Source organism: Pipra filicauda, unplaced genomic scaffold, assembly GCF_003945595.2.
Source record: "Pipra filicauda isolate LSUMZ 115617 unplaced genomic scaffold, ASM394559v2 scaffold378_size695849_pilon, whole genome shotgun sequence".
Taxonomy (NCBI): Eukaryota; Metazoa; Chordata; class Aves; order Passeriformes; family Pipridae; genus Pipra; species Pipra filicauda.
Window position 1 is genome coordinate 34,709 of NW_024104507.1, and position 27,094 is coordinate 61,802.

A 27,094-nucleotide genomic window follows, 5' to 3' on the forward strand; every position below is an offset into this window, starting at 1 on the left:
TTGCTTTGCTGTGTTTAGCTTTGCTTTTATTCCAGTGTTGTGCTGGTCCTCACTGCTCCTGTAATGGTTGAGCAGAGGTTTTGTCACATCCTTGCATGGGCTCCACATGCTGTTAATGAGCAAACAAGGTGCAGAATGAACCTTGTGGGAAGATGCCCCAGGGAAAACAGACGTGTCTGAAGGCAGGAAAAAAAAAGATGAATTAAAAAAATGAAACTAAAACCAAAAATGCCCTCACAACAAGATATGTCTGCAGTTATAGGGAGAGTATTAGCTCGCTTCGTTCACACACAGAGTTGAATGCATTTACGTTTTACTTTTTCCCCACTCTCTCTCTCCTCCTCAGAGGCATATTTGAAATCAACATGATTTATAGTTAGAGTTAAGGATTCTTGTGAGACAAATCAAACTCATTTTCATTTCACTATTGCAAGAGAGCTACATCAGGGAGTGATTTTATAGGAAAAGAAGCATTGGAAACCACCACAAAGAACTCACAGAAATTACGATTATAGGAAAGCTTAAAAATCAGTTGGTATAGATCAAAGATGATAACAGGTATGATGAGATAGTGAGTTAAATTAAGTTTGGTCATCATGTTGTCTAACATCCTTCAATGCAGTGAAAAATGCCTTTTCTGTAGCTGTTAGAAACTTAAGCTGGACACACAAACAAAAGAACTTTTGTATTATTCCGAAACCTTTCAGAAAGGTGTTGTTCTGCAGGTGCAACAGTGCTACAGAGAGTAATTATTCTCATTGTAAATGTTGCAGAAAACCTTCCTGAATGCTGGTGCTGGGGGATCCTTTGAGATAATGCCTTGAAGGGCTCATACATGGATGCAGTTGACACCGATCAATCACACTGGGTTGGTTTTCATCACGTAAAGTACAACGTGCACGGTAAGATTCCATTTGTAAAGAATAAACCTACCAATCTACGAATAAAAGGTAAGTTTTATTTGCAGTCATGTATGTGCCTCCCTAGGTGCTAAAGGTTCCAAATTGTCAAATGCTAAATTTTTATTTCCATATTTTCAATAACTATTGTCGAGGTAATTCAGATGTGTGATTTGTATTTCTTAGAGAAATAGGAATCTTATTAAGTGTTATGGGATGCTGGGACAGAGATGAGCAAAATAATCAACTTTAAATAGCAGTGAGCAACAGAATTAGGATAGGAAGACTAAACAGTACACAATAAGCAAAGAAGAGCAATTTCAGATGCAATGTCAGAATTGAAAAATTGGTATGAACATACTTTGAAGTTTTATGACTAAAAGCAGTTATTTTTTGATTCTGGAAACTTGACAGTGCATGACAGAAGGCAGATTTCTTAGAATTATCTTTGGCTAGAATATTTCATTTTATTAGATAAGCATCTGTTGTTATTTCTGTAAACAGGCTAAAAATAATTGTCAGCTTCTCTCAATTTCCAAAATTACCAGTACACTTGTAGTGACATAACACCGTAAAATAATTTTAATAGCTATTACTGATGGTCATCTTTTATAAAGCCTGACTGTGTCCATTCTGCAATGTTATTTTGTGTGTGAATGCATTTTCTATGTTGTGTTCATGAGTATACATGACCTGTTAAGTGAGAGTTCAGTACTAACCTTGCAAAGTGGTGTTCGAAGGCCAAGCTACTCATGTGTTCAGTTGTAGTCACAGTGGCTATTAATATACCTCTTCTGAATATCAGTGGGTCTCTCCTGATCCAGGACTGCTCCAGGAGAAGTTTTCTATGTTATAATTGGTGAATGGTATAAAGATGAGAATGTGGAACAACAGTTACCTGAAGAAATTCAAAGGAACGCTGTGTTACTCTTAGAGGCAGAGATTGTAGAAAAGTTCATGTAGAGTCACACTGTCTTAGGTAACACCTCATATATATCTGTATTCTGCTTCCTGGGTGGTAACAGTGTTGGTACCTACGGAAAAAGACCAACTGTGGCTGTGCTGTGCAAATTACAGCCATATGTGAATGACATGACTGAGAATTACACCTGATGATGCTGCAGTTGAGAACTTCAGACTCGAGCACTGCTGTGTGATGTGTGTTGCAGGCAGTTTGGTTCCTCTCAGCCCTCCTGCATTGCAGGCTAAGACAAAACTGTAATTCAGAGTCTGTCATTTTACAACCACAAGTTTATGCCACTACTTTTGCTGTAGAAATAAGGAGCCAGCTGGGTCAGCTGGAACTAGCACTAGACTTTTGTTAGCATCATGGTTTAGGTCATCAGAAACAATTTGTAATTGCATCACTCTTTGTTTGCCAGCAACTCAGAGGCTGCACATCAGTATTGCTGGTGTAGTCATTTGCTAACACTCAATCCTGTGTTTGAGCCCTTAGACTGAAATGAGTTGATTGCAGATTAAGTTCAAGGTAAAACATGGTTTTACCTTGAAGATAAACACATTAAGGAAGTAAGAGTTTTCAGAGTTCATTATACAGTCTGATGAATTTGAGACATCTTGTTTTCTCTGAGGCTATGAAGTTGAGATCTGAGCTATTTAGGGAGACAGGGCTGTAAAACCCATCAAATTTTGTCATCCACCATCTCAGGCATCTTCCAGAAGATGTTAAATCCAAGAAGAGAATATTCCCTCCACAACTCCTCCCTTGCTACTTCTAACATACTTCAGAATCCTTTCTAAATTGAGAGGATGTTTTTGAAGTACACTTACTTAAGAGGAAGCATTGAGGGGTTTGAGTTGCTCCAATCAAAAAGAAATCATTTAAGTCCTGTTAAGGATTCTTCTGTTGCTGTGTGGTACTCAGCAGTTTGAGTTTGGCAACTTCTCGACACAGAAAAGTAATATATATAATGAAAAAATAAGAAATAAGAGATGAATGATCTTTTCCAGGCCAAGATGTCCAAAGTGTTATGTAAAACTAAATTTTCAAAAGCTGGTGAAGAAACTTGGCTTTCCACCTAAGGCAAATCAGTATTATCTCTTAAGACCTTAGTAGCACCTTTAATGTTGTTTCCAATGGGAAACACTTTTGAAAAGAAATGCTGCAAATGCCAGGCTTCCTTTCAAAACTGGGCTTCACTTTTACAATGATAGACAAGTGATGATGGAGTGGAATTTCTACATGTAAAGCCTCTTTTCTGTGCCTGAATTTTGAGGTGTCTTAAGATCTCACCTTGTCTCTTTGTCATCTCATACAGGAAGTCCCAGAACACACAAATTACCAGTAGTACCCTTTTGCTCTAAGATACAACCCTTGTAATGATTAGAGGGACTCTGGTCAAGCCCAAATTTCGGAGACTTCCCTCCTCCTGTTGAGTGCTGGCTGCTTTGCACTGCTTCTTGTCTCAGCCTGTCCGCTCCCTTGGTTGCTTGAGGCTTTAAAAGTTGCCCTCAGGCCCTTCTTCCTAAAAGTAGCTCTCAGCTCTTGTATTTCATTCTTGTTTGGACAGTAAATTCATGGGCTTTCTCTGTCCGTGTGTATGTACAGCCAGAGATAATTTTGTGGAACAGCAATCAGGAGAAAAGCCCAAGGCCTGGAGCCAAGGGAGAGAGGGACCTGCTGGACCATTAAGCAGTGTGTGCATAATTCATGCTGTGTCTGGGAGGAAGGAGCAGCAGCCCAGGCTCTCCCAGCCACCCTCTGTGGCTAAATTGATTTTGTGTATTGCAACCAAACTTGACTTATGCTGATTTACTTTACATGATGCGCAATGGTTAATGAATGGGTAGATGGAATGGCTGTATCAACTGCAAAAATTGAATCTGAGAGATCAGGAGGCTCTTAAACTGTACCTGCTTGACACCTTGCTGTTGTCTCTGTGTGGGACAATACCTGGAAACCCTTGTTTGTGGACTAGTCAAGTGTTCACACAGAATTTTTAAAATAGAATTTTGTGTCTTTTGCACTTCATTTCTTGTATACCCATTGCACGTAAACCTGGAGTTTCTGACAGAAAATTACAGCCCCAGTCCCAGAAAATACTGACTTTTCTGTTGTTCATTGATTGTCCCTGGTGGCACACTGCAGGGATGCCAGGAGACTGTCATTTCTGAATTTGGAGTTCTGCCTGGGGACGGAGGACTGAGCCTCAGCCACTGTGAGTGCCAGGCAGCTCTCAGATGAAAAGGGTTCTGTGGCCTGCAGCAAATAGCAAAGGTGCTGTCTGTGTGAGACAGGCTCTTCTAGCCTGTGTACAAGGGAGATAAAATCAGACAAAACTGGGAAAAGAAGGGCATTATGCATGTAAACAAACATGATAAAGACAGTACAGTGGCAGCGTTAGGAGAGGTTGGATAGAGCAGTTTCTAAGTAACTAATAAGTGGGGGGGTGAACGCTCCTCCTTTCAGAGGCAGTAATCTAATATCAGATATCTACATCCTAGGTGAATGCTACCATGAAAAATACAGCCCCATAGCATCTAGCATCTTTGGCTGGGCTTGGAAAAACCACCACCACAAAGAATGGTCTTTAGTCCTCTAAAGAGAGGGGTAGTGCCACACTCCTAACTGGATTTTAAGCCGTGAATTGAGGTAAGAGCAGCCATTACCCAGTAAAACATTGTAAAGTGCATAAACATCATTGCTTGATATTTTATGGGCTCCTGTCAAGATCATTCCAAGACCTGATTCATGGATTTGTTTAACTTAGGTTGTTGATGGCTTTACTTTTTTAAGAACAAGAATGACTGCTGCAGACTAATTAAAGCTCAGGAGAATAAAATACATTTGGAAATCACACTTTCAAGTAACCTGCAATACCTCTAAGATATATTTTTAGTAATGTAAGAAGCAACTCTAATCACTAAAATAAACTCATCAATGTCCTCACTTCTGCTGGAATCAGGAATTTGGGCCACCATTCTCAGCATGTAGGTGTAAAAATCTGTCATTCAGTCTGGAAGCTGCAGGAATATATTCCCTCTCTCCATATGAATCCCCATTCTGTATTGTGCCTGTCCAGAGTGTGAACAATTTCCTTTAACAAGAGCAGAGGGACAGTCAGTCTCATTTACAGCCTCAAAAAGTCAAGAGTTTACAACATTCCTTACTGTGGCATACTTGGCACTCTAAAGGATATTGCTGTCTAGGTGGTAGTTCAGTAGACAACTCCTTTGGCTGGGATTTTCACTAGGAAATCTTCTAGAAGATTTATATCTGTGAATTTAAATTTTCTTGATGCCTCAAGCAGAAATGTTAATATCCAAACAAGGCCTTTGTAAGGAATACAGAATTGACAGCCACACAGTAAACACGAAACTTGGTTAGTGATTGAAAGGATTCAAAAATGACATGGTTGACAATACTCAGATGGAGGAAAATAAATTGTCTAGACTTTGCCAGCTTGTTTCCCATGGTTGTTCTGAGAGGTCTATTCTGTAGAAAAGGGGTGGCTGTAATAGCAGAAGTTGTAACTGTCAATTTGTTAAAAGGCAAAGTAAATTATCAGCTTGAGAAAAACATTTTGGAATATTTCATCTATAATGTCCAACACCAGGGAGCAAAGTCTTTTTTTTTGAATATTTGTAATAGCATAGAAGTGATGAGGAAAGATGCTTTGGTAGGAGAGGGACTAAAACCAAAGTCGTGAAACAAAGTTTTAATTGAACATAAAATATCTGAAACTTAAATGAGCAATTTTTCATTTCTTCTGCAAGTTCTGTTCTAACCACTGAATCACACACAGAAATTGCAGTGACATAAACAGGATTTTCTTATAAATATCCATGCCAAGAAATGGCAAAATGGAAGTAGATATTTCTCATTATTTGCAAAAATGTTTCTGCATAATTACTTCTGCCAACATTTCATTGCTTTAGTATCCCCTTGAAGGATTGCCTTTCAAAGTGGGTTTTATTGCAGTCTTTAAAGATAATGCAAGGTTGTATCTCTGGTGCTTTAAGGGAAAAGGAACTTAAAATGCAGGCTCCCATTTCTCTCTTTACCTAATCAGGGTGTGCCTGCAGTGCTTTTGAGAGTGTTTCAATGTTTCTGTAATATTTTCTGTAATGGTTTTACTTTCAGTAGAATGCATCTTGCAGAAGGTCACCAAAAGGTTGAGATGTACCAATTAGCAAATATTCTCATGATGTGCACAGCCTCAGTCTGAAACTCAGCTTGTAGCTTCATGTGAATTTTTGAATACAAGATGTGCTTCTAAAATTACCTTTAGCAGGTCACTTTTTAGTTTCTACCTTCTCATCGTATCCCCAGCAGTAATGGATCTTGGTTTTCCTGGATCCAATTACACTGCACAGGGCTATCCAGAGGATGTGGATACAGGCTAGTAAACTGCATATTTGAATTAATTTCCCATATAGAGTTTTTTGACCTCTGAGTGTCTTTTTATTTGCATGAAACACTCAACTCTGTATCACTGGGTCTATGAAAGCTAGAGCTGTCTCAGTCTTGACTGTGTAGTTAACATGATCCTATACATTGATCCTACAAGGTGTGAAAAGATAAAGTTTTCTACCACCTCTGATCCTTGAGGACCCCAGTCTCAGCTGGTGTATGAAGAGCTTTTGTAGGGTTTTTCACCTTGCAAGAGGATGCCACTGCTTTCTTTCAAGAGTGGCCAGCAGAAGAGAAAAGAGTTGTGCTGCTTCCCTCCAGCCTGGTGATCAGGGCATTCCCTGACAAGTAGAACAGCCATCTGTGTCTTGTACAGCAACTGCCTTGCATTAAATGCTCATGTTGCCTTTTAGGAGACATCCCTGCTGTTTAGAAGGTGCTTCAGAATTCACTGGTTCAGGAATGAACGTCTGACTCCAGCACTTCTGTGGAGCACAAGAAAGTTTCTAGTTTCTGGTCCTTAATGCCTGGGCTGATTTTTTCCCCCATATTGTGTTATTAAGGAGCTGGTAACTAGAAACATAAAAAAAATTAATTGATTAATAAACCCCAAACCAAAAAACTCCCCACCCTGTCCTGCTAAAGAAAAAAGAAAACCTCTGAAACAGCTTTCCATGAACTCATCCTATGGAATCTCCTTCCTTCTTAACAGTTTGAGCTCTGCTTTTCATCCACTTGAATGAGCACAGGAGTGCAATAAGGATGTATTGTAACGTGGTAAATAATTACCTGCTAGCTTCAAGGAAGAAACAATGTTGGAATCACAGTTTCAGAGAGGGTGTTGACAGCAGAATATCTTTCCACCTGGGTGTCATCTTTTTGTGGAAATTAAATCTCAACCTCTATGGCCTTCAGTTTGGGTAGTGTCTCATAGAAGGTGGTTTCTGAGCTGCAAAGTTTTGATTCAAATTTTCCTATCCACATCTGATTAGGTATTAGATCTGGAGCATGGGGTCAAGTTTTTCCAGTCTTCATGCACAATATACTCTTAGGGAGAAAAAAATGCCCCAAGTACAGGGAAGGAAGGAGAGAAGGAAGGAAGTTACTCTGTTGTCCATGTAAACCTGAGGAACTGCATAGTTCTGTTTCATCCTATCACTTTCTGTCAAAGGTAGACATAGCTGGAGGTTTTGTTTGAACTCTACATGCTTCTGATTTCTTGAACATGTTCTTTCTCTACAGAGCACTGCTCACTGTGCAGGAAATTTTAAGTTGTAATTTCTTTTCAAGCTACCACCAATTTTTCTCAGTAGAAAAGAATTGACTTGGTGTCAATTTTAACTGGTGGTAGATGGAGGGACATTTTTCCTACCTGCAGTAAAAAGGCCATGGCAACTCTGAGAGTACCTGCCTATGTCTGTTTCCTGTGAACTAAACAAAAATAAAATAAATAAAGTGCAGTCAGTTCTGAAAACTGATGCCTGTCCTTTTTCAGGAGCAGTTGAAAGTTAATTGAAAAGGGGGAAAAAAAAGGGTTTACTGCTCTCCCCATTTTTAGCTTAACTCTGCAGTAATCAGAGACTAAGAACTTTCTACATGCTCTTGGGAAAATGTCAATGTCTTCTATTTTGTTATGACATTTGAAAGCTGTGACAAATGAATACATACGTGTAACCCACTCACCAGTAGTCATTATACCTGTCCTTCCCATTTTGCCCACTCTGTTGTACATGGGGAATTGTTTTGGTTCTCGGATATGGATCCTGTCTGTTCAGTTCAAACAATAATGGCTCGTGCATTAATTCTGATCACTGTCAACAAGGATTAGCTGTGACAGTCCCCGGTGCTGTTTTCAATTTACAGGGCTGCAAATTTGGAGCCAGTGTAGCTGAACTTCAGTGCTGCTGAAGTGTGGTGAGCAGGAACCCCCACACAGTGGGGTTTGATGGCAAATTTTGCCACTCCTTCACATTATTGCTTGCCCACAGAAGCACTGCAGCACTGGATAATCCAACTGACTCTCACCTGGGGCTGAACTAAGGTGCTCCTCATAGGGCTCTCACCTGCCAGGATGATATGTTGTGCTGTCTCAAACATGCCCATATGTTTTTGGGCAAAGTCATGTGATGAAGGTTGACACCAGATTCCCTGGAATGATTCAAAGTGAGTTCTAGCCATCCACAAAGGTGAATGTGGGTAGATCTCAGGCTATCCTCAGTGGGAGTAGGGGCATTGGCTACAGGCTCCTATGGTTACCTTGGGCTTTGGGTCTTGGTAGAGATGTGAACAGGGCTTTTGTAACAGCCTTTGAAGAATCTCTGTACATGTGCTGGTAGAAGTGTCTGCACACAGCTGATCCACCCAGTGCTTATACTGGCCAGTCATTACTTTTAATTAATAGCAGGATTGATTTGGAGAGAGGGGCTTCCAGACTGGGGAGAGAGGTAGATAATTTTCTATTTCGTCTTTTCTCTTCTTCTTTCGAAAATTGCACTCCTTCATCCTTGAGTTTTTTGCCACATTAGATATGGACCAGATATATGAGACTTGTATGGAAGATACTCCATGATTCTGGGGGTTTGTACTTCAGTCAGTGGAAGGCTCAGACTAAAGACCAAGCCATGGTCTCGAACAGACATGAGTGTGCTAGAACAGCATTTGGTCTGAAGGGGGTGGAACATTAGCACATCTAAGCAGGCCTTTATGTTTACTGAGTTACTGAAAATCCAGAACCCAGTTCCCATGTAGAATGGAAATAAAGACGAGAGATATTAATGAGAATTCAGAGTCTGTTGTTTCCCCTGATTTCCCTATGTTAGTACAGGCAATGCAATTTAATGAATCTATTGCTGCTTGGCTAAAAGGCTTTGTCTAACTTTTATTTTCCTTGTCTGTGACACTTTGCTATTTGCAAAGGGGTTATGCAGAAGTTAAACCATAGTAAGATTAAAATCAGGGTAATGAGAGTTACCCTGATGAGAGTGTGCTGACATCTGAGAGCAAATGTTTGACCTTCTGAATTTTGAAGAAGCTGCTAAGAGCCTGGATGTGCAGTACACATGCCAGGGAGGCAGCGTAAAGAAAGGCCTGTCATATTTTGGCTCGGAGCCGACAGACATGATTTGCAGCATCCTTGCAAAGAGGAAGCCTAGGTAGCTGTGTGATAAGCATGGAATAGACAGATTTCAGATATCCACATACAAATTCATTTTTTCCCTTCAGTTCAGAAACCACCAACATATCACATCCACAATGCCCCAAAGCATCCTCCCAGCCAGTTGGCTCTTAACAAGAATAGAACCAATTTCTTAATCCTTACTACCACCTCCTGCCAACACACTATGGAAATAGAAGATGTATCTGCTTCAAAAAGCATTTGTCTGCTTTCCTGGGCAGGCTTATGCTTCAGAGGTGACAGCTGGTGCAGGAAAGAAGCACTTATTTATACATACGTATATATAAAAATATATCTATTTATATAAAAATATCCATGAAGATATATATATATATGTACATAAATATATATGCATACAGCAAATGCTTTATGTGTGCATGTGTGTATATGAAAAGGAAGAAACCAAGGAAACAGATGAACTGCCAGTTTTCCTGTTCAATTTTATGTCTTAGTGCTTTAGAAGAGTAGGGACAATGTCTGTATCTCTAATGAGCAGCAGACAGAGTAGACCTTATCTTGGGATGGTTTCTAGGCCTGGCAAAGTACATTTTTTGCAAATTCTCAATTTGACATCAAATAAATTCTTAAATATGCAGAAGATCAACTGTCTTGGTTCTCCCCTTCATAAAAAAATAATCCTGCACTCATCATTTACAGAGAGTGACTCAGTAAATTCTTGGTAATGACATCTGTAGTGAAAGGAAGTATCAAGAGAAACCGAAAGAAGGCAGTTGAATTTAAAGTTGCTAAAGACCTCAAAGAGAAAAGTAACTCATAATCCTTCTGAAAGAAAAGAAAATTCAACATGTTGACATACTCGTACAGAGTTAACAGATGCTACATGCCATAGCCTGAGCTCTCTGCAAATGAAAACTGCAATAAAAAGCATTTTAAGAATATGGATTTTATTTTTTTTTCCGAAAAAATCTCTTTTCTTGCTAAATCTTTCTCAAATTCATATTAAACAACGTGCTTGCCTTGGCACTGAAGAGATGCAAAAATTGTCAATCTAAAAATTTGCTTCATCTCTAAGAGAACAAGCACGCATTGGATACCAAATGCTGGCTTGAAATGTATGTATTCATTCCCAGTTTAGCATCTACTCATAGTACATAAAATGCAATGAGATATAAAGTGTACAGAAAACACTGCTCCCCCAACCCAGTTCTAATAGCACATACTTACCACCATTCTTATGTTAATGAGGTGTGTGTACAGGAAGATTAAAACCTGCCTTCACTCTGCTTAAAGAACCTGAGGGAGACCAACACATCTGGTCTAGGGGGAAGATCAGTCTGTCAAAACCATTATTTCACATCATTTGCAGCAGCTTAGAACAAGGGTGGGAAGGAGAGAAGGAGATTTATTAACTTCAAGGCAGCCATATATCTGTTCTATCCTACCTGCCACTTTCTCAATTTGTTTAATAATCAGTAGCCTTGACACTCACGTATTATCTTTAGTACCTTGATAACTTTTATTCTTAATTGCTCTCTTTTACTTGGTTGGTTATAGCTCAACTACTAGAAACCAAAAGGGGTTCACATCAGGGCCAGCAAGTACTGGTGAGTGTTTCCTGGTCCAAACTCAAGTGGTGAGTGGTGATGCTACAGAAACTGTGGCTGTTTACTTGGGTTGATTGTTGTTTCCTAGAAAGATCTTAGATATCAAAAGGACATCTTTTGGAACAAAAGTGCATGGGTGTGATGGACAAATAGACAGATTTTACTAGTGACCCTGAGGAACTGTATCTTTAGTCACATTGTCATTAGTGAAGCCAGTGGGCTTGTTTTAGCTCCCAGCTCCACAGCTCTTCCACAGAGCAGTGACATTTCCCTTAGAGTTTTAGTCAATTAATGCAAGAAATGTTATGAAAAACAGTAATATTTTGTCTGTTGTTCTGTTACTTGCTGAGAATAATGATACATGCATAAGAGATGGTAGTTGGTTGGGTACAAGCAGGTAGTGCAGATGGAGAAGGAAAGGTGTTTTTCAAAGCACTTAGAACTATTTTAATCCACTTTGTTACAGTGACATTGCCTCTAATCCTTTCCTGATATATTATTGATAAACGTTTCACAATGTACATCACAGTAGGATTCATCAGACTTGACATTTTATCCTCACAGTGCATTTGGGAAGCTCAGAAGTCTTCTATTTCCCATTTTACATTTACATTTATTTCTCATTTTCTTGACATTGAGAGAGAAGAGAGTGTAAGGCAAATTGTTTGAACTTCAGTTTCTGCAGTTAGGCAAGAACTGCTCATCTTGTTAAAAATCAGGCCAAAGATTTTGGTCTCTAAATATAGATTTAAAAATCTAATATTAGATACATCATATGGGAGAGATTGACCTCTGTGATTGACCAGTACTGTGTAAGGGCCCTACAGTAAATCTCAGAGACAGATTTTTGATCTCCTAAAGTTTCATTGCTAAAAAGTTACTTTTACAAGGATTTTTATGCAAAAAAATCTTTAGACACATCTTAACAATGAGATTTAAGTTGGCTAAATGTGTTTGAAAAACTGGATTTCTTTTCAGAAACTGAACAAAAAAATAAGACAAAATAAGTTTTGGTCAGTTTGAATAAAAAAAATATTAACTGCTTGCTTGGGGATTTTCTTCTGAAACAACAAACCAAGAAAAAAAATGTTCTGGCTAGATATGAGATGGTTTAACTCAGTAAAAAAAAAAAATTGATTTTTTTTTTGAGCTTGTGTCTCTTTTTTAAGAAAAATATTGAGTATGCGTATTTTTCCAGCTGAATTGATTTAAGTTAAAAAAAAAAAAAAGGTATAAAAGTTTAAACTCAAAACTTTTTACTCATGCCTTGTTGTAAATAAGTACTTTGTCTGGTTAGTCCTCCAAAATTTTGTATAAACCTTTATTTTGAATTTATGAGAGCTCTGATTATGAAGCTCAATATTGTAACTTGGACTCAAGCAACCTCTGTATGAGCCCTCTGGGTAATGTCCTGTTACAAGTGAATTCTTCCTTCTTTCTGTTTAGTTTGGTTTGGTTTATTGTTGTTTTGTTTTCTTGGAAGTGTGACTTTTCTGAGGACTGTCATAATACAGATGATATGTAGTCCATTGCTTACTTTACCACAACACATTGTGCATCCTAAATATCCGTGTTTGTCACAAACTCAGGCCAGTACAGATACTATAATCTAGTTTATTAAATAAGCTGATTAGTGTTTATTTAATTGGATAACTAAGAAGTTAATAGCACACAAAGCTGAAGAGCCTTAACAGTGGAGTCTGACAAGAAAAACAGATACAAAAATCACTAGTATGGGGAATCAGGTCTTATTTAAAAATTAAATTATACAAATCCATTCAATTACCTTGAATTAATTCCTAAGTGTACCCATGCACACACTGTGAAACATCATTAAGATCCATCACAGTCATATTGATTTGAATTAATTCTCTGCAACAGCAGAGATCCATGCACTATTTTGTAAACTAAATCAACTTTTCAAGAGCTCTGTTCTCCAGTAGTTCAACAGAGAAAAGCAGAGAAGACCAAGAAACAGCACCCAAAGTCAAACCTGTGACTATTGTGTGATACAACGAGCTCAGGCATTTTGAGTCTCACCCCAGCAGCACCAAGTTCACCAGAGACTGCAAAACCCTGTCCAAAACCAGGGTAAGTTAGGTTTTTCTTTCTTTCTTTTTTTTTTTTTTTTCCCCCTACAAATCTGAGAGCTCTTAGGGTCTGAATAGGTTTGTTTAAAAGAAACCTGAACTTCTGTACAAAACCCTCTGTGATTTGTTTTGACTGCACAGGAGATACCCTTAGAATGACTTCCCACATCTCTTGTATCAAATCATCTCATACTCCAGGAATACAATGTGCTTTCTGACTTGAAAAGAGTATTGTGTGTTAAAAGGCAACTTTTGCTTTTGAAAAATGCTGGCACAAAGCACCACTTCCAGTTTTATTCTTAAGAGTGACCTGATACTTGTTGTCAAATTCTGATGCCTTAGAGGTACATGGCATGATAATTTTTTCTTGAAGGGGCAGAAGTCTCATAGAATTTTTGGCTGTTTCTGTTCAAGGCCGTTATTCCTTTTGTTCAGGCAGCATTTTATCATTGCAGGCTCTGGTTAGCAAACATAGTCCACTCTTACTCTAACTGGAGAAGTGTATATAACATATTATTCTTACAAATTTACAGAAAACCACCTTTCAAATACATTTCAGTACTAGTTGTTTAGTAAAACAAAATTTTCCATACAGTGTAATGGCCCTACGTGACTAAATATTTATTAGATCAAATAGGCTGCAGATTTGAAAATAAAAAAGTCATGCATAGAAAAAAATTCACAAGCCTCACAAAAAAGAAATTCCCAAGAAAGTGTCACAAAGTGATTTAGACCTTGAATGATAAACTGGTTTGAGACCATGCTGTTTGCTGCTTTCCTCATTATTACAAAATCCCATGTGTTGTACTGCACACCGAATTTGGAAGTTGCCTTTTTGGTGGGACAAATTTAAACAAAGCTTTTAAGAGCTTTTTGAGTTTTCAGCAGTTTTTAAGCCCTAACCTGTAGTCCCTTCTCTAACCATATATACAAACACAAACACAGGTGCACACACTTCATGTGTAGCCATTCAGGAAAAGCTAGAGGGTAAATAACACATTAATTTGGTTGAGTCACCAACAAGTTTTGTTTAAAGAGGAAACGAAATATTAAGGTTTACAGAAGCAGAAATGAACACACATCTAGTCAGTGACTATAGGAACTACTTTTTGTATAAAAGGAACTGGAGCATTATTGCTTAGTACTGATAAAGGACTTAGAGGTTCCTCTTCATAGTCATTGACAAAACAGACCTAATCTGCCCCTCTTGTGAAGCCACTTTCAGGAGAATTATTCAGTTTTCATAATAATCATGGAAAATTAGGAGGAATGATGCAGCCAAGTAGTATTTCTGTTAGGAAAATATCTATTTTCTACGCATCGCAATTAGTGAGATATGAGTCAAATGAGGACAAAACAGACTCTTGTATTGTGTTTGTGGGAGCTTAGGGTTTATATTTGCTTGTTCTGCATGGGAAGACTGTGCATGTCCTGTGGTGCCCTAGGATTCTCTCTAGCTAGGTAATGCTCAATTTGGCATCAAAAGCTGTCTCCCAGTCTTTGTATCCTAGATTTGTTTGAGTAACCACAAGATGGGAGGAGCTCATCCTACACATCTGTCCAAACACTTCCCTACCTCCTTAAAATTTGTCTCTTGACAAATTAGGCTGCTGCTGAGTTGTGCTGTACTGTGCATTAGGGTCTGGGAGAATAAACTAGGTGTTTTATTCTCTGTCTGCACCACACAGCTCAGCTCATTATTACTCTTATTGGGTGTCATTATGATAAAATAATGGTTAAGGTAAAAAATTGATTTCTTCACCTATGCTGCTGTCAAAGGGCTTCAAAATGATGGCTAAGGATTGCTGACAGCTTCATACGAAATATTAGCATCATGGCTTAAATCAAGTTAATGTTGGAGAGGTAATTAAATCCACAGAACTGAAAATGAGGAGATGATTTTTTCTCTTTGCTGTTGTCTCCCTTATCTCTGGCACCTCCAGTTTTCTGAGATCAGTTACACCAAAGGACAGAGCATAGGTGTATGTTATTTAAGTATGCATAAATTATATTCAATGCAAAATAAAACTAGTTCACACAGTAAACAGGCAGTGAACTGCTGAATTGGGTGAATTTATGAGAAGAGTTATTTCAATTTTCTAGATGGATTGTGACTGAAAGTCCCTCTTAAAATGCTTAATTCATCTGCAGTTCAGCTCTGTGAGGGACTCCCCATCACTGTGAGTTACTGCAGTACTTGTAATTGGGGCACTCCAGCTCTGTCTCCTGGGCTGTATTTGTGGTGCTACAGAAGAGTGCTTTGCCAGCAGACTACAGCCATGTACCCTGCACCAGCCTCTTTCTTTGGCAGCACTGAAATGCTTGTCTGAAATATTACACTACATGTCCACTGCAGTACTGTACAGTGAAATGATTAGATCTGCAGCTCATATAAATCAGCTTATCACCACTGCCACCAGCGTGCTGCATGTCACGTGAAAACTTGGTCTATCACCTTCTGCGTAACTTTTACAATTTTTTATCTCAAGTTATTTCTTAGTGTTGCCTGAGAACCTTTTCTACATTTTACAGTTGAGATGACTAACTTCCCAGCTTACACAGGTTAGGAATTTTTAGATTGGGATCAGAAAGGATAAAATTGTTCCTTGTGACACGGTTGACGCATCCAAGTCGAAATACTGTATTTATTCAACATGTACTTCTTTCACAGGAAAAAGTGTTCAGTGTCATTTATTATGGTTTTCACTATGGAAAACTCATTTCTGTAAAAGTTACAGGAATGTAAAATAAAGGGTCTTCTACTGACTGTTGCTTTATAGTCTTGTGTGGTTATGAAGAGCTCTGTGAGAGTAGCATGGAATGATTCATCTGTATGAATTGCAGCAGTGCTGCACCTCAGTGTTGTGCTTGTCTTTGAGAATGCTGTGGAGCTGTTACCACCTAGTGCCAGGGACTTTTAAAGAGATTTGTGTTAATTCAGGGTATATTGGCATAGTAGAATGGGCTGGACAGCTTCAAACTGCTCTGTTCTTTTCAAGGAGTGCTCTACACTAAGTTTTTTTGTTTCAAGGTGAATATGTTCCTACTTAGAATACAAGTTGTATCTATAAAGTCAGTGGGAAATCTGGTAGATTGAATGACTTGTTTTCCTTAAAGAAAACTCCAAAGTAGTATGTCCTTACTGTATAATATTGGAAATCCAGCCTGGTCACTGTAAAACAGAGAAAAGCTCTGAATGTTTCCATCCTGAAAAGTTTTTTAAAATGGCAGTAAGTGATCTAAATTTACAGGCGTGAATACTTATCTGAAATTGAAGGGGAGAAAAGCACCTAACACATATTTAGGCAAAGAAAACCCACCATTCTAGTCTGTAGGAAAAAAAAAATTACTGAAACCTTTCAGAATGCATTGAAAAGGATAATGTCATACTATTAGGAAAACTTGCAATTAGATTCAGGTAGGCTGTTAAATTGGCTTATTAAATTCAATCTGCAATCTGAATAGCACTGAAGGTTTGGAGGAAAAAAATGTGTCAGCCAGTTATGTCCACTGTTGCTGTGACAACAGGATTGGAGAACAGTCTGATTAAAACAAAACAAGCTCTCCCAAAAATAACCACTAAAACCAACAGAAGAACATTCTGCTGGCCCTACTACACCCAAATAATCAGAAAATAAGAACATGGTGATGTTCCAACTTAATGAAAATGAACCATAGAAGTATTGAAATTCTACCTGCTGCTGTTGTCTAGAAAAATAGTAAACCCAGAAATGGATAACTCAAAGCTGTTGTCTGTTTGGGTGTCTAAATGGAAATGGACCCCCATGTCTTGCCTGTAGCTGCGACACAAATTACTGTTACCTTTTTGTATAACGTTTTATCTTCAATTTGTGGACCAAACTAACTGATTTACCCGTTACTGTGGTGCAGTCACCTCCTTATTTTTAGCTCTGTACATGTAGCTGGGTATTTGCAGGGCATAGCAACTGTTATATCCAACTTCAGGGTCACAAGCCACAGGATGGTAACAGTGGCAGGCAAGGGTCATTGTTTTCTTCAAATTAATTTCAACTCATTAAGCCAAATTATAGGAGGTACCCACAAGTTGTGAGGATGAGGGCAAAGATGTACAATTATTCTAATTTGAATAATTATTCTAATTTGAATGCGTTTAGTGATTGGGGAAATTCTGGTTGTTGGAAGCAGAAAAAAAGGAGAGAGAGAAAAGGCTAAATTTTAAACCTACCACTTAAAATATGTCTACTAAGACGTAATTCAACTAAGTAGCAGCAAGTAACTTTAATTAATCTCTAATTAAACCCATGAGTTTTAGCTGAGAGAGGGTTTGGTTTCTTAAAAATCATAATAAAAAAAAATACCTCCTCCACCAAAGACTGTATTTCCAGACTCTCTTAGCCTTAATTGCAGTCACAAACACCTCAAGCAATTTTCTGGGCCAATTAAATCAGGGCAGTGGCTAGATTAACATATTGCAGTGCATTTGGTGTGCTTGCTTGCACATTTGGTGTGCTTGCTCACTAGAGTTAAATGGCTTGAAAAGTGAGGAACAGCCTGGCCCCCAGACCTAGATCTTGCAGCTGGCATTGCTCTGCAATTGCTGTGGCTACTTCAAATCTTTATGGGTAATATTTTTTTCTACTGATGCCTAAGGAGACTTAAAAGGTAGGAAAATAGCAAAAACAACTACAAAAAAAAAAAAAAAAAAAAGGAGAACAAAAGGTGACGGGAAAAAATTGAGCCTTTCTTATTACCTGGCATTCTATATGCTGAGAACAGATTCCACTGAAGAAGAGCTCTTCCTTCTGTGCTCTGCTCCACCGCAGCATAATCAGCTCTGTTTGTGTTCCCTATATAAGGGAATGAAGTTTTGCATTGATATTTTTTAATATACATCTACTGTAATGTTACTTTGAGGGGTGATTCACTGCATAGGAGCAGACATCAATACTGAAGACAAGGCAACATTTTCCTTCATTTTTTGGAAGCATTTACACAGACTAAAAGACAGTGAAATTTGACAATGCTTTTCCCAGTGCAAACACTGAGGATATAGAGAGTTCTGTTTCTGAGACCTACGTCTCTTGAGTATGTGATTTATGTGATGCATTTGTCTATTTTCTAAAGGGTTAATTGAGAAGGGGCACTGAAATAAGCTAAATATGATGTTTATGTGAGCTGATCCATTTCATTTGTTTCATACAGTCTTAAAAAATATTGTCTCCCTGCCTGCTTCTCTGTTGACCTTAGATTACTTCTTATTTGCGACCACATTTATATTTCATGCAATGGAAATGGAAGCAAAGAAGTTTCATACTGTAAATATAAAGGAAGAGGAAATAGTAACATCAAACACTGACGACAGATGAGAAACCAATGTCAGAAAATCTGGATGGAAATTCTATTTGAAATTGGAGAATATCTTCTACAGCAGGAGAGTGAAATGGAGGTCACAGCAATAAACAAGTTTATGTGAGGGAGGGAACTTGCCAACTCCAAAGCACATTTAGATCACATGGGTATGATGATGGGACAGGCCCCTTTCTTTCCATCTAAGTTGTGTGCATATGGAGTCTACACACCTGGACAACCTTCTAGGCACCTACATTTCTGCTGAGGTGTAACTGTAGGAATCTTAGACTTTGACAGCTTAACACCTACCTTATAGACATGTCCTGGTGAGGATCCGCAGGATGGATGTTTTCCATGCATACTTCTTCACTTAGGAAATATGACCTGGCATCTGTGCTCAGAGTTTCAAGATTTTTGAATGCAAACTGAAAAGATTTTAAGTAATTTTTAAAACAGGACATTTTGTGGTAATACGAATGATTCTTTGGGATTAAAATAATGTGGTTTTGTTTCCTAGTTTTAAAGCAATGATAATACTAAAAGAAACGGAGGTTATTTAAAAGCAGAAAGAACATGACTGATGACATTTACAAAGACATGAAACTAACCCTCCAGTGTCAGAATATTTTAAATTAGGCATGTCTATTGAGGTATTAGCTAGCAGAGGTGTATCTGTCTTTGTAGTGTTATTTATGCAAATTCATTTTGAGCTGCAAGATTTATAAAGTTTATGTCACTAAATCAAACAATCATACATAAAAGGTGTGAAACATGGACCAAGTCAGTAGTGTGACCCTTTTGGATAGCCTCAGATTTTATATACTTGATTTATTACCTTCATTCTCATAAATAGGTCTGGATTTCCTTGTCCATTAGTAAGCTTTTAAGCAAATTGCATATTCTTATCAAAGTTCATGTAAACTGTAGCAACTTTAAAATGACATTTAGAGAAACAGAAGAGCAGCCTTTCAGCTGCCCTGATGAAAAGGATTGTCAGATCCATCTGATATTGTCTCCCTTTATTTTGCTGCAGTTGTTACCAATATTGAAAAGCATGAACTGGCTATAACAGAGTCTGCAATGGTTCTTGCTATGACTTCTGCTGGCTACTTTATCTCTTTTACCAGGATAGCCACTGACTTCCTAAAACAGGAGATCCTTTGGAATGATTAATCTATGACTTAGGCCACAGCCAAACAATGCTGCTGAATACATGTGGGTGGCTTCATAATGTTGCCTTACAGAAGGCAAGACATGGCATAGTCCATTAGAAGGGTGTGAAAGGCTGACTGTATTTCTAGTCACATGTGAGCACAGTTTTTTGCAGCTTTAAAAGAAATTCATGTCTGTTTGAAATTTTCTGACTTAGCAAACCTGAGCTGTTCAGGTATTGGACTGTGTTAGAATTGCACAATCAGTTGATTTGATTGTGTTGAGAAATGTCTCCATCAGATTCCATCCCAGTAAAAGCTTTACTGATCTCATAACTGTTTAGCAGAATAGAACAAAGACTTTCCATTCTGGGATAATTTGGAATTTGCTATCCCTGACTGTTTTGAATTTTAGGTGAACTTAAAGGTTAAAATGAGCTGAAACCAAGTTTTACTTGATTAAGGGGGTCTGAAGAAATCAGATCTCTTGTACTGAAAGTGCTCATTTCTATTTCTCTCAGATTTGATATAAATAGTGGCATAAGTATTCCTAACATCAGACTGACTATTGTGTGTGGAATAAAGCCTGAGGCTGGTAGAAATTTCTATGAGCTTGTATTGGAAGAGTTTCCAATCCAGAAATGCTTATGGTGCAAATCTAGAGTCAGACAGTAGTTCAGAGCTGCATACCAGATGAGATATGTAAAGAATAGAAATTATTTATTCTAAATGGACATGAAGAAACACAATCTGGAAAGACAAAAAAAAGAAAAAAAGAAAGTTTTTGCTCAAACATTTGGCACCATCAACACAAACCAAATGAGATTCATGTCCATGCTCTGTTCTGGCCTTGCAATGTCCTCAGCAAATTCCATAAAATATCCATCTGTGTGAAAGGCAAAATGCAGCAATGGAAAACTGAGCTTGATGGGAAAGTGCACAACAGAACTATGCACATGAAATACTTGCTCAGGATCTGCTCTGCTCTATGATGCTGCCTCTGCAAAAGGAGAGTGCCTTTTATATGTTTTTCATCCTTTGCTGTATGTCAGGTGCTGGACCAATGCACCACTGTGTGAGGCAATGCCATCAGCCTACAGAAACTTGTACCAAAACCCCTCAGTTCAGCACAGCCTTGGTTTGTTCCCAATTAATGGGACACCTTACAGTTCCAGTAGAATTAGACAATCACTTGGAAAACTGGTAAGAAGAGAAAAAGAAGGCTGTTTCATATGCCATTTTATTGAAGTCTTGAGCTTTAAATATGGATGATTTAATTTGGGGTGATGCTGTGACTGAACAACTAAGATATTTTAAAAAGAAAGTTGTAATTGGAAGAAGTGTTTAAAGTTTGAATTTTGAGATAAATTGCATTGCCTATGTGTATGTGGAGACTTTAACAACTCAAAATCTAAAAAGTACCTTAATGTATCTGACATTTACACAGAAATGTCTCTCATTCCCTTTGTTTGTTTGTTTGTTTTCCATTTTGAGCCCCTGGGAATTTTGGGTCACGGCTCAAAACTTGGCTGCTGGTGTTTCATATCCAGGCTTGTGGTTACTGGGCATTGTAATGCCTTTTGCTGTGTTTCTGTGATCTGCTTGCCATCCACCTCCATCATGAATAATTAGTTCAGCATTCTTAAGTAACAATTATGAGAGATGATTTAATTGTCTTTCAGAAGTCCTAATCTAACTAATTTTCACATCTGTTTAATATAGTTTTTTCACTGAAGTACTCATGTTATACTCTCTCCTTCTTAATGCTGTTTTCTCATCCAAAACAACACACTAAACACCTTCAGTTTTGGTGAGGTGAATGATTGAAACCTTTGGTGGAGAGTTCCTGGTACTCAAAATTTCGTGTTAGGATGTGAAAACTCTATACAGATGTACATAAGATGTTATCATGTCCATTTAAATCTAAAATGCAAAAAAAGCCAGAGAAGCTTTTGTAGTAAGAACCTGAGTGTTTCCTAGGACCATTAGCAGGCCACATTCAGAACTTGGCTTCTACTTGGCTCCTGATCTACTCACTAACCTGTGCTTCCTCCCTAAAGTTCATTGCAGAAATGGTACCAGTGAGAAGTTTGTCAAAATCTGTAGTTCAGCTACTTGTGCCATCTTCACATAAGGAAAACTTAAAATATTAAGCTATAGTATATTTAAGCTATTAAACTGTACTGTGACATTAGAATGGCAAGGATATGCTTTTCCTCTGGAAAGGCAGTAGAAAATAAGCAGTAAATCTGTTATGACAAGTGAAAAGTGCATAAATGTTATAATCTTCACTGACAAAACCATACCTTGGTTTAGGTAAGATTAGACTTCAAAGCCTGGTTGTTTGTGCTGTGCTAAATTCTGCATCTGTGCTTCTAAGGTGAATTTAACTATGGAACAGAAGTTCACGGAACATCAACGTCATGTAGGTCAGGTGTAGCTTAGATTGTGTGAAAGTTCGTGATTTGCAGTGAAACCTCAAAATCAATAAATCACCTGGGAGAACATGGTGGTGGCTGAGTGTAGTGCACATGCTGTGCTTTTAGCACCTGGTTTGGAGAGTAGAAAAGTTCCAAACACGTTCCTGTTTGTGTTCTCAGCTGTGAGTAATGCACATTTTTGGAAGAAAGTTCTACTGTAAAGATTTCTTTTAAATATGGGTACCCTGCAGTTTTACACCAGCTGGAGCTTTGGCCCAAGCTGTTTGATCTGTCTTTCATGAGGAGAGTGTAGGATTTCTGTGCCTGAGTGATGGCAGGAATGCTATGTAGGTTAGAACCCTTGGGCAGAGCTGCACTGGAGAGGTTCTAATGAGTGACAAGGTAAGCCCTTTAAAAATGCAATGACAAAAAAATCAACCGGCAGATCATTTGTACAGGACTTACAAGAGGAAAAGGTAGATATAGAATATTAAAAAGTATAAAATAAGGAGTTTCATCCAAATGGATGTCTATTGTTCTCAGCTGGGTCAACAGGCATATTGGTGTTCCTTAGGAAAAGAAGCATGAGATGCTTGGTAAATATCAAATAATTTGTAGGATAGGTTTAATAAGTGCTAAAAAGCTGAGTTCTCTTGTTTAAAAGAGAAAAAATCCCCAAATCCCAGAAGGTATTCCCAGCAAGAGTTTCAAAAATTTCAACCTAAAATGTAACCTGATTTTTATCAGAGCTAAATCCTCAGTATCTCCTTCTATGGGAAGCTTTCAATGCCTGGTCTCCTCAAATACTGGAACAGTACAATTTTACAACAGGCTTTCTCTTTGCCTAACATCCACATTAATTTTCTCTGGCTCAAAAACCTGAGAAATTGTAATTAACAATAAACCAGCTCCCTGTCACAGATTCAATGTTGTGAGCAGAACCTGCTTGCTTTGAAAGGGATATGAAGACTGTGACTGTTGGATTGCAGAGACTGAGAGCACTGCACAGATGACACATTTGATTTCTGTAGGGAAGGGGAAAACTGACTGCTCTAACTAATGACATTCCCTCTTGGCCAGAGTTACTGTAGAGAAAATGGCAAGGCTGGTATTGTAGTAGAAAATGTTAAGGCAATGAAGTTGAGGTAAAGGAAATACAGTCATGAAAAGCACCCCACTAATTTAGGTTTCAACTTCTTAGACTTTGAGATGTTCCAGACAAGTGAGAAAGCTCATCTGAGTGATGAATGGTACGAGAAGGAAGTTAAACAAACAAATGTATAGAGAGAAGCTCCTCATAGAAGTTCCTCACAATGGGTGATTTCACTTTCTGCTGGAGCAGGTCTGAGCTATATAAGAACAGTTAAGTCAAAAGGGCCTGTTGTGCTCAGCACTTTTGCAAATTGTATTGCTCAGTGATGTGTGTGGCTGAGCAAGAACTAATTTGTTCTTAGAGCACCTGGTTTTTTAGGGTTGTTAACCTGATTTGAAAAGATTTTTACGTGTATATACTATATATATAAAAACATATATTTACATGCACGCACACACATATGAATCAAAACAGTAAGAATCAGGGCTTTTAATTTTAGTGTTATGTTAGAACCTGACCAAACCTTGAAGTTGTGTGGGTTTTGACACAATGGTGAAAGAGGTGTGTTGCTTCTTACAGTTGGTGTCTGCCTGGAGTTCAGCTGTAGTGATCCATCTAATTATTTGAATTCAACAGATTTAGGAGTGAAATGATGCTCATTTCTCAGAATGATTTGAGTAAAGTACTGTGGAAAATGTGAAATTCCACTGCTGACACCACAGAAATTATGGCATAAGAAAACAACGGAAGTTGATATTTGGAATAATTATCCTATTATTCTGTTGCATAAGTGCTTGTGTGCACAGAACGTGTCCTGCACGCTGTGACAGAAATCAGAGGAGAGATGAGCTTGACTGAGTCACAGAAGAAAATACAAAATATACTCCAACCCCTCAGGAAAACTGAACTTTGAAACAAACTTTGTGGCTGCTGTAGGTGTTGCTCGCACGTACACTGCAGAAGGACAGGAAAAGGTGAAGGTGGCAGGTTGATCCCTGAAGTAGCATCTGCTTCTGCCTCTGCTACTACTGCTGAGCAAAAAGCTGATTGTCTTTCTGTCCTTCCCTTCCATTTTTCTTGCTTTCTTTTAAATTGTGGGGGAAGATGCCAGTGGACAGGAAACAGAGAAGTGGATGAGGAAATCTTTTATTGTTGCTGCACAACCTTCTACTGAATTTTGATTGACTAATTCACTTTATGCAGGTGACTCCACAGATTGGCTCATTGCAGTGGATTGTTTTTTGTAAGTCCTTGAGGATTTTTCTGCCTGGTCTGAGATTCTTTTCTCAGCTTTTCCCATTCCTTGTGTTTTCCTTCCATTTCTCTATTTTTATTTGCACTGCTGCATATATTAAAAGACAAAGAGGTTTGATTTTACTAATCTCCTTGTGCCTATGTGTGTAGTGTACCAAGTGTGGAATAAAGAGTGATTAAAGTATCTTTTTAGAGGATAACAGAGTGAAGGACATACAGCTTGACTTTGCTGTTAAACCTACACAAGTAGATGAGGAAAGACCTGATTATCAGGATGTCAGGTAACTGAATTGTTATTCCTTGGAAAGCACCTGAAGTGTTTTTAGACTATATTTTTTTTAACACTATATTTTCTTCTCTCAGGGTTGCAACTTTATGATTTTGTTTCCCTTTTTCTTAATGTTGTTGGTGTAAATCCTCTGTGTTTAATGGCTCAGTGAGGAATGCCTGAGGTTCTCTCCAAGTTACTATTGATAGAAGATGAACATGAAAATGCATTTAAGTTCAGCAGTGTCTTCTAGTTTGTCAGGTACCCTAGATTTTATTTTTATTTTTTACTGATGGGAGGAAGAGGGGCATCCTCCATTTTTGCCCCTTTGCAGGGTAATTTTGAGCGCAGCTTGATTGGTATTATCAGTTTGCTGTGAAACAAGTGAGCAGTCTGTGGATTGCTCATTCTTCTTTTCCTCAGAGCACGTGCAGGACTTCAGAGAGGCATCACCCAGGTGCTCTCTGTCAGGAGCTGTGAGAGCTTCTCACACTGCAAATGCCATGAGAGTTCAGAAGATATTTGGCAGCGCATAAGAACTGATCCTGTTCCTGACTGACCATTCCTGTGGTGTGTTGGATGAGCTGAGGAAAACCATTGCCCTTGTTTTCCTTTTTGTCTGACTTATTTAGATTACAAATGGCACATGTGGTGTTGCCAAGTGGCAACTTACAGAAAGCATTATAATACCCTGATATAGATAATATGTATCAAAATTAGCTGGTGCTGGGGCACTTGCCCTTCAGCAGTAAAGATGCTGTTCATATGGATTCAGAACTATTCTGGAGGTGTTAGAACAGGATAGATACGGTGCTCATAAATTATTGCATCTTAGGCACACAACCAGATCCATAAAAAGGATTGTTTCTTGTTATATATTGGCCTCCTACCAAATGAAAATCCTGTTCTGACTTGCAAACCTTAGGAAATGTTTCACTCCTGAGAAAGAACAATAGAGGGAACATCAAAGTAACTGGAATCCAGCAGAAGAGTTTTAAAATAGATTTAACTGTCCCATTTTGGATAAATTGGCAATAAGAAGGAGAAAACTTTCTAAGGAGAAAATAGTGAGAACAAGTGCTCTGGGAGGCAAAGTATTAAGAGGCTGCTGGTCATGCCAAGTGATGCAGGTAGCAGTATTAGCCCTTTCTGCTGTGGATCATCATGGCACCTTTGAGGAATACGGGACTGAGGATGAGGGAAAAAATGTGTTGTCCATATATTGTATGTACGTGGCTTTGTGCATTCTTCCTATGCATCTAGAGTCATTCTACCTCCTTTTTTTTTCTCTTTAGAGGTCGCTACATAGGCACTATACTAAAAGTTGTGTTTGGTTTGGTTTGGTTTTTTTTTTTTTTGTCTCTGGATATGTAATGAATTCTGGTAACATAATTTTTCGCACCATTAAAGCTAATAGGTTTTCATTACCATTTCCACTGGTGTCAGCATTTCAGTGTCATATAATTTTATTTACTTTTTCACCACACAAATACACCCTGGTTCTCTGTGTACCATCTGCTGCAAGAGTTTGAGCTGGAGGATTGATGGTGCGATAACACACTCGGGATCTGCTGTTGTTGGGGAAGGGACATCCAGCTCTGCAGCCGTGGGCTCCAGTGTAACACAGATATCAGGAGCGGCAAACACAAACCACAGAGTCATCACAGTGCATCCTGGGGGAATTTTTTGACACTAGGAACAATCTGAATCTCTCAGTTAGGTTGCTGCACGTGCTTTGTGCTGTGTAACTCTTCCTGTTTCCGAGCTAATTTTAAAGAAAAAAACCTTACAGAATTCCAAGAGAATAAATAAACTGAAAAATGTTGGTATTATTTTCTGATAGTAGTAAGCAATATCGAACAGTAAGTATCAGCTGGAATGTATCTCAGTAGAAGTTGTTTTAAAAGTGCAATAAAATTCTAATGTCTTCTGAAAGGTTATTATCCAAGTAAAGAAGACATTTATGTATAAAGCTGTACCAATTTGTCTCGTCGAGATGGGGCTTTTCATGAAACCAAATGTGAACTAATTCTTTTTTCACTTACCTTGTAAGTAGCTTCATTCCACCACTACTGAAGTCAATGACAGAGCTACCATTAAATTCTTTTCGAATAATAGCACAGAACTGATGGCAAAAAGGCCGTGAGGTGGCAATTCCAGCTGGCAGCATTTACAAAGGAGACTTTATGAGGAAGTTGGATAAATTCAAAGCCAAAGTGCAGTAGAAGGTGACAAATTCTCAATCATTAGACTGGATTTACAGAAAAATTTACTATAACAAATTAAAAAACTGACAGAACTTGGTATTAGTGCTGTTACTTTTAATTGGTGGAATGTAGCAGAACTATGGAATTATGAGCTGGTAATGAGGTTTATAGAAACCAATTAAAGTATAAATGTTAAGAATGGCTGTATTGAGTGGCTGGGAAAAATTTTCAGGCATTTCCTGAGGTTGTGTTCTTCACAAAGATGTT

At 38.3% G+C, this 27,094-nt stretch overlaps 1 long non-coding RNA gene across 1 annotated transcript in view; it reads left to right on the forward strand.

The window, feature by feature from the left end:
• Window positions 1–873: 873 nt before the first annotated feature.
• Window positions 874–27,094, forward strand: part of LOC113988355 — a 166,443-nt gene continuing 140,222 nt past the window's right edge. The window contains exon 1 of the long non-coding RNA XR_005564859.1: window positions 874–902. This is a non-coding gene — a long non-coding RNA (uncharacterized LOC113988355). The remainder of the gene's footprint in view (window positions 903–27,094) is intronic.